Below are 8,614 nucleotides of genomic sequence, written 5' to 3'. Positions count from 1 at the left end.
GATGTCGGTGAAAGGAAGGAAATAAATGTCTTTCGCTGTCGGATCCTATTCCCGAAACTAAAGATGATTCTCTCTCTCGGGCTTAGAGTAATATCTCTCACACGAAAAGACGACATAAGGGATGTGTCGAGATGAGATCACTGCTCTCTTCTTTATTTTATAGAATAAGTTCCGTGCTTTTCTTCGATCCCCTAACCGAAAGCGACTTAGCAACTAGTCCGAAAGCCAGAAGCCGAAGGCCAATGACACTAGCTAACCAACTGAGAGACCTAGCTTCATTAGTTGCGGCTAGCTAACTAGCTGATAGAGATGCCTTCGCTCCTCTCCTTATCAGTCGAGTGGCTTCCGCTCCTTCTTCAGGAAGAGCTGCAAAGGCGAATACCACTACGTTAGCTGCCTTCTGCCGCTCTATCAGCAAAGGAGACTGCTAACTAAGCCAATTAAACTAACGGTAAAATAAATAGGAAATGACTTCTTCCTTTTCTATTCACCATAAGAAATTCTAGCTCATCCTCTCAATTACATCGACCCTTAAGTCAGCAGCTTCCTTTGAAGATAGGGCATTTACATAAACTCCGAAGCCGTACCCAGGGAGCAACCATCAGGAACCTCCCAAGCTTGCTCACACGCTTAAGAGATTACACAAGCCGGACTGGCATGGCCCTTATTCGACCTACATCCACGGTCAAAATATGCTATACTAAACTGGAAATGTCTTCTTTTGAGCCGGATGTAACCAAGGAACTACTATGGAATGCTACTATTGACTCTCCCTATTCTCTCGTCTGGATCGACATAGAGGGGAAATCTTAAATAAAGAGTAAAGAAAGGGGTAAAAAAAAAGCTTTGATAAAATCACTATCTTACACTGCACTGGAACAAGCATAAGGATGAGCGCGCTAGCGCGAAAGCCGTTGCGCTAACTCCGCTCCAGCCACTCGACTGATAAGGAGAGGTATGAAGTCACTCGACTGATAAGGAGAGGAGCTTTTGAGTTTTCCAACTAACCGCCAAGGAGTGTGAATCTTGTTCGAAGGCATCAAAAGCCGAACCCGGATCCTGAGCATGAGTCAGTACGTCAACAATCATAAAACCTCCATATAGCACATTTCCCAATAGTTGGATTCTTTTTTCAGGTCTTTACAATGGCAGCAAACCCCCTTTTTTATTCAAAAATGATTGTGGAGTTGAGGCATGAAACGGTGCTAGACGACTTGGCGATTCTACCCTACTCCCAGGATTTTCTTGCTGCTTGACGAGAACGCATGGCTCTATATTCAGCTTCTTGGCTTAGTAAGCTCTTCTTTCAGGCACTCTACCTCAGCAAAGGATGCGATGAAGGAGTCATCATCTGTCACATGGGTGATCAGGGCGGACATTGTTCTTTTGTCAGTGCAGTCAGATTGGATCTGAGGCAGAATAGAACGGGTGTAACGAGAATAAGAACGAGCAGAATACTTTCCACGATTCAAGAAAGATTAAGATATCGAACTTCTCCTTCTTTGAGTCAATTTTTGCTAAAGCGGCCGATGTTGACAACGGAATGAAAGAAAGTGTATTCTATTATAAGTGAGTAGCCTTCTCAATGCCATCTACAAAGCCTGATTGAGACCCCGCTGCCTGCCATGCTTCACTTAAGCTCCTTCGGTAGACTGACTTCAGTAGCTCGCTAGAGAGAGGGGGAGAAACTTAGCATAAGGGTGTCGTAGCCTCAGCTAAGGGATTTACGGCTTCTTGGATAGGATTTCGCTGCGGGTGATTGAAAGTCAAGATCGGAAGGACTCCTCTTGAGAAGTGGCCACAGTCTTAGCCCATAGGTTAACCGCTTAGGTAAGGTCTTCTTTGCCCATTCTCCTTAGAATGAGACGTAAAGTAAGGATAGCTCGTTCTTACCAAGAATGAGAGGGGGAAAGACTTGACCAAGGACATAGGTACCTAGGGAGAGGAACATAGAGGCTCGGAAGGAGGGAGAAAAAGGACTAGAATAGAAAACTTTAATAGCATGCAAAGTACGCTTCACTTTCATAGCATTCCATCTTCCTTATCGTGAACTTGAATTCACTCACTGAGCTTAGCTATCGTTTCTAGAAGACATCCTTAGAGCCCACAGCTCCACTCCGCTACTTAAGATTCTTCCTTGTGACCTTAGGATGGATGTTCTTGCTTCCATTCCTTTGCTCAATCCGGAGCAAACTCTTATCCCTATGGTCGAGCATTTCCAATTTTTTATTGTAAGTGAGGATTTGAAAAAGGATGCCTTGATTCTTAGAGGGACGAATTTCACTTTCTGCGAATTAACTGTTATAGATCTCGTCTGTGATCCCTGCCTATCGTCCGTCCTATACTATATAAAAAATCTTTCTCATTCTCAGTGAGAACGAGCATAGAACTAGGCCTTTAAGGAAGAAAAAGAAAGAGTGGATTTTCCTCATCAATCTCTAGAAAGAAGTTGTTAGCCACTTTCATTTCTTGATCTATGCCCAACCTCTACTCATGGGTCGAGCCTTCCTCCCGCTTCATCCCCAATTCAGGAGACAGTCAACTCCGGCATTCACACTGGAAGCGCCAGCCTTCTACTTAAGATCTTTGTGACCTTCCAGCCTTGGTTAAGTAATCTCTTCTATGAAAGAGAGTCAGCAAGCAACCTAAGCTAAAGTAGAGCTGAAATAGGATATCTCCATGGCACTTCAAGAAGCCTAGAACCCGGTCCTGTCAATATCATTCCTTTGTGCGTAATCAAGACATCCTCATATACAATAGAAGGAGCCCAAAACTAGACTCTCTTTCACTAGCAGTAAGTTATCCGCTCTCGTCTAAGGCATAAGCCCAATCTCCCTTCTCTTGGTTCAACATACCCATCCTCTTATTCTCAGCGAGCTAAGGAACAGGCTATCTTCTCCTTCGGATCCTCTCTTAGCTATCAACTCTCATTCTTTGACCCATCAGCCTAGCCCTACCCCTTCACTTCTTGCAGAACCTCTCTTTCTCTTCCTAAGGTGTCTAATGAAGTCCTATTTCTGGTCTTCTATCCTGGGCCAATCAGGAGCTGTATTTACTCTACCTAAGGTCTCACTCCTCGGAGAATGCCACAAAGAAAGACTATAGAAGCCCTCCTTAGACCAACCCCTGGGACCCACCTTAGCCAGCCTATCGAAGGCAGTCACCATTCCTTGACTTGACCCTTTAACTATAACTTGGAAGACTTCACTTTCATAGCCCCCTCTTGTTGGTAAAACTCACTACCTCAGACTAGAGTCACTTCTTCCTATCCGACTTCTTCTACCTCTCGCTATGGTCCTTAGGTGAAGGAATCCTGGTTAAGGCTTCTTACTCATTCTATATGTAAGGCCACGGGCTAACCCTTTCCCAGGAGGCTACGGGCTACAGGCAAAGACTCTCATCTAAGGGCATGTTTTAGGACTTCTCGCCGGCGATCCCAGCTATCTTGTTACACTCACTTTGCCTGCCTTTCACTACATTGAACTAGCTTATCTTGAACTTCCTTTAGCTACCCTGAAACTACCTCAAGAACGATCCAAACATAAGCTCTTTTCACAAGCCGGAATTAAGATGAAGCTTACTACGAGACAGGAGGAACGAAGTGAGCGGAATAGAATTTTTTTTAGGCGGGCTCCAATCTTCGAACTAAAAATTTGATGCCGTGCACTATCGCAGCTCTTATCCTGTCTAATGATCTGTTTTTCTGGGGCCTTCGCCCGAGGTTTGAAAGCAGGCTGTAAAAAGAAAGAAGCCAAGAAGGGGGCCCTCTCGAACGGATCCGCTGATGAGCGCGAAAAACAAGTGAAGGAGGCAGGGAAGTCAGTCTTCTAAGAACGTAATAAGGGCTGCACCCAGAGCAGAGTCCCTTACCGTGGAAACAGAAGTAAATACCTTTTCGACAGTCCCATGATTTAAACTGGTGGGTTTCAAAAGAGTCTGATGAAGAGATATTGTATATGGATAACCCACAAAACAGGATACCTGACAAGAATGGCAAGCTCAACACCAAAGGGTTAGGCTTTACAGGTAAGGAAGAGGTCGACCTAGAAACTGGAATAGAGATTCTGACCGTATATATGACGACTTCCCTAGAAGGTCACCTATGTTTCAGGCACGAAGGACGATGAAATCCCAGCAGGCTACATTTAAGTTATGCCTACACCAGAAAGGTTGGATGAAGGTACTACCCAAGTCCACGATTGACAAGCTAGAAAACATCTGGGCACTGAAAGAAATCCAGAGCTCACATACCTCAGCAAGGAACTCACTTCTGAGGAAAGAGAACAGTACATTTTACTATTGATACGGAACAAAGATTGTTTTGCCTAGAACTACAAGCAGATGCCGGGGTTGGACCCTAAGATTGCAGTACACAGGCTAGGGCCAGACCAATCCCCTACAAAGAGGCCCTGATGAGTTCAAGAAAGCCTCAAAGCCCAATAGAGAGCCTACTGAACCTGCTGGTGACAAGCCGGTCATCTTTGGCAGAGTAAGACCTCCTCATCACGTGGGATCGGATAAGCTTCCCTATTTTTTCCTAGTTCAAGATAAGCTTCCCGCTTACTATCGTGAATTGAAGTTGGCATGCCATTTACTTTCTGTTTTCTTGCTGAGAGCACTTTTCGGAAGAGAAGCAACCCCCCCATTCCCCCGAAGACTGACCGAAGATTGATGAAAAAGCCGTCTAATCTTGATAAATGAAAGACGAAAGCTATCTCAAATCCAAGAAAAGCCCTTGAAAAACTAGGCATTCAGCAGTCCTTGTCCTTTATGCCATAAATTGCTCTCCGGAAGTGGACTTCGTTCCAATTCCTATCCCACCTTGTAGTCGATCAGGCTTTCCGGTTAGCGAATCCCTCCCAAGTTGAGAATGCCGGTCTTCTTCTCCGTAGAATCAGTTAGACATTTTTTTTTGAAAGGGCCTGTGGCGAGAACGCAGAGAGGACTGGTAGATCTGAGCTTGATCTCCTCCTCGAGCTTAACACACTCATCGAGCCGGTGCGGTATCCGAAAGGATATAACTTTACCAATTTCATTACCTTATCGCATCGCCAAGCAGCAATGAATAGGGAAGGTATTGTAATGCTATGAATGACCCAGTATCGAATAATATCAGCAAAAGAACGTTCTCCTGTGCTTCCAGACATGCTGAGCTCCACATATTCTTGTACAGTCAAAGGGGATCGATTCCGTAAAAAATGAGATCAGTAAATGTCAATTCACTGAAACTTTTTTGTGAGATCGTCAATATTGTACCGAAGGCGTCTGTAGAGTATACCGAATCAGTATCCCTCCCAGGGGAGAAAGGTAAATGCATTTTTTATTAATGCCGGTAGCTGTAGCAAAGGAAGAAAGCATTGACCCTTAGTCGGGAATGGTGAGCCACCCGGAAACCCTGTCTACCACCGAAAGAAGGAAAAAGAGGGCTAGCCGAATAAATAGAAGTGACATATGCGAACGACCAGTTCGTCAGTTATGAAAAAGGTAGAAAAATACACGCATGATCGGGAAGGGCGCCGTGTAATCCTTTCCTGTGCTTGTATTGAGGAGTTTCCACAGTCCCACCGAAGATATGAGTAAAAGTAGGTAAAAGAAGGGGAGGGATTGCTGTTTTTTATTAGTGAGGTCAAGCTTCTTATTTTTCGATGGTCATTTTTTTCTTCGGTGCCTTAGTCATTTCGTCTAGAGGATATGGCGTAACCTAGGAAGTATCCTTTCAACTAACTATCTTTTTGAAGCAGATAGTTCACAGTGCTTATTCTATAGAAACTGTAAAATCAACCTCATGTTTCCACTCTATTTTCATTACGAAGATGTATCACGTCAGGATCCGTTGCTCAAGTCGATTTAGTAGCAGGAGCAGTGAACATGACTCTTGCAGAAGGAAGAAATGCGATAAATAAAGAGGAGTTCCAGGCGTAGGTACCACTAGAATCAGAATTTGAAAAAAAGTAGGAGGAGGGGCAAGCACGATCTATTCATGCCCATGCTTAAACCGCTCTACCCATACCTCTGCCACGCCCACTGCTTCAGTGAATTCCACCACTAGAGGTTCCAGTGAACTACAACTTCCGATGGTGACTTTCTTGATCCTTCTTCAAGGACCTGCAAGCAAGCTACGGGCTGATAAGCCGCCGCGCGAGTAGCAGTAGATGGCTCAGTTCTTCGTTCGCAGGCACCCTAGACTACTTCCCACCAGAAGGAATGGAGTTGCTGACACTGAAGTTCGGAGCTATACCACAGAAAAAGAAGGATGTTCTGTGGTTAGCTCCTACTCTGATTGATAGTGGAGCACTACTGCTTCAAAGCCTACTGATTGATAATCAAGAGAAGAAAAGAAGATCGACTTATTCAACTACAGCCTTCCTTGCTTTTGCTCTTTCTTACAGCAACTATACGACATGTTTTTTTTGATATTGATCTGAATTCTTAATTGGAGATAGAGTTTGCAAGGCTCATGGCAGGTTCGATCCCTGTCTATCCCATTTTTTTGAAAGTAGTCAAGTTGACTCTAATCGCGTACGCCGAGCTTCAATGGATTGTTGTGTTAAGTCGCTCTTGTGAGAGATAGGGATAACAGAGACAAGGAACCACCGTCCCTTCGGGTAGGGCATAGGTGGCTACGTCGGAAAAACCCTGGATCTACAAGACTGACTTCACGCTCTCTAGAAGCTCACAGCAGAGGAAGGTAAAGTAATTATTCCTTGAACATCAAATCAAAGAAAATAAAGATATTGTTCACCGGGAAAGAAATTGACTTCCACAGCGAAAGGGAATACTTAACCACGTCTCGAGTCCCAGTCTCCTAGTGGTGGGATGGTAAAGGGCAATGCCCGGTTCTGGCCAAGAGATGTCTTTCTTTGTTCCGTCCCCCTTCTTGTTGGTTGGCACAAGCCCTTGTAGTAGTCAGTCTTTCCTCCGGCCGGATGTTAGAGTCAATTCCATTGTTGGTTTGACCATTAAGTGTATGCAAATATAGGTAGAATTTGAATCAACGACCTAAGAGTCTTCTTTTGCCTATCGTAGTTACCTTAATGTGAGAAATGGTCCTCTTCAAGATCTGATATCGAGAAACTCCTGCTCATGGTGAACTGCTCATATACATACTAATATGATCGCTACCAAGTCATCCCACTACACACCATCAAGCAACTACATCAAAAACCTCCTTTTAGAAAGAGGTCAAGAAACCTCCTAAAAAAAGCCTGTTTCTGTTATACGATACCAGCATCAAAGGAATCCTTGGACAAGATGGGCTGTAAGGAATAGTAAGTAGGTCGGAAGGCCAAGAGAGATAGCCGTTCCATTCCATTTCCATACACTGCTCTCGCATGCCAGGCGGAAGAGAAGAAGTTTGTTGCCAAACCAAGCTCCACAGCAGACCAACTAAACGCCTTTCCAAAATTATGACTAACCATTGGAAAGACAGATTTTGAAAACTAGCCTTTCAACCGGCTTTCTTTGATTCAAAGTCCCATGTTATTTTGTTAGCCTGCTTCCTCTCCGTTCAAGGAGCGCTTTTCCCACAGCTTCTTCGAGAGCAGCTTATTCTTGTGCTACAGTAGAGAACAAGGCATTCGAGCAAAGAGATGAAGAAGCCTATTAGTTCACTTGCAAGAGGGAAGGCCCAGAGAGAGTGAGAGTGCCCTATACAACGTCCTTACCTTTTCGATGCTTTGAATAGCCTAGTCGTAGTAAACAAATCAAAGTTTTGAGTTTGTAGCTAAGCCAGTAGTAGTTCAGTTCAGGTCAGGGCATGAGGCTACAGTTTTTATTTGCGGTCGTGAGACAGAGGTCAGAGGCAACTTGTTATATAGCGTGTTAATAGATCTTCTTCTATTCTATACTAGTAGTAGTAGTAGCAGTAGTGGGGGAATCGGTTTCTTAGGTAAGGTTTTCTTGATTAGATTAAAAGGAAATTCAATTTGAATTGCTGTTTGTCCCAACATTCAGCCGAGGTAGGCTACTAACTTGCTCGTTAGAAGTAGTTAACGAACGGAAAGAAGGCCATTAGCATTAGATGTCTATCAGACAAGATGGATGCCCGCTCCTTGGGTATGCAAAGGGCTCTTTTCATGCGTGCTGGTCTTCATGGTCTGTTGGTTTTTCTGTTCTCGTGGGGGAGATTGGCGCATCTACAAGTTGAGAGTGTGCTCGGGCAAGTGGGCTAAGCAGAACTACTAGTAACGGGATTTGCCTGCAATACGAGGGGAACTCTTTTTTGAGAACTTTAGCTACGGACTTAGGTTAGCTAGCTCAGCTTCTCCTATGGCTATTTGGATGTTGGAACTAGGGTAATGCAAAGACAAAGAAGGCCGGTGAGTCGAATCAGGGGCGGCAGCTCGATTGGACTATTTAAAAGAAGGTTTCTTCCTGGTGTGCTGCTTCCTGCCACTACTTTTTCTTTTTCCTCTATAGGTTGAATTCATATTCAAGAGTGAAATTCCAGTTTATCTAGTGGAATTCGTCTTTCTCTCTTCCTAAACTGGAAATACACGCTTTTCTTGAGGGAAACCCTCGAGTACCCCCCCTTGCCCCCTAGTTTAGGCTCATTAATTGCGTGTATAATCGAACCAGGCCGAACCTAACGCGAAAGCCGTTGCGCGGTATCCGT

Source organism: Sesamum indicum, unplaced genomic scaffold (assembly GCF_026168435.1).
Source record: "Sesamum indicum cultivar Baizhima isolate 11 unplaced genomic scaffold, ASM2616843v1 HiC_scaffold_73, whole genome shotgun sequence".
NCBI classification, from domain to species: Eukaryota; Viridiplantae; Streptophyta; class Magnoliopsida; order Lamiales; family Pedaliaceae; genus Sesamum; species Sesamum indicum.
Note: the sequence above shows the minus strand (reverse complement) of the source record.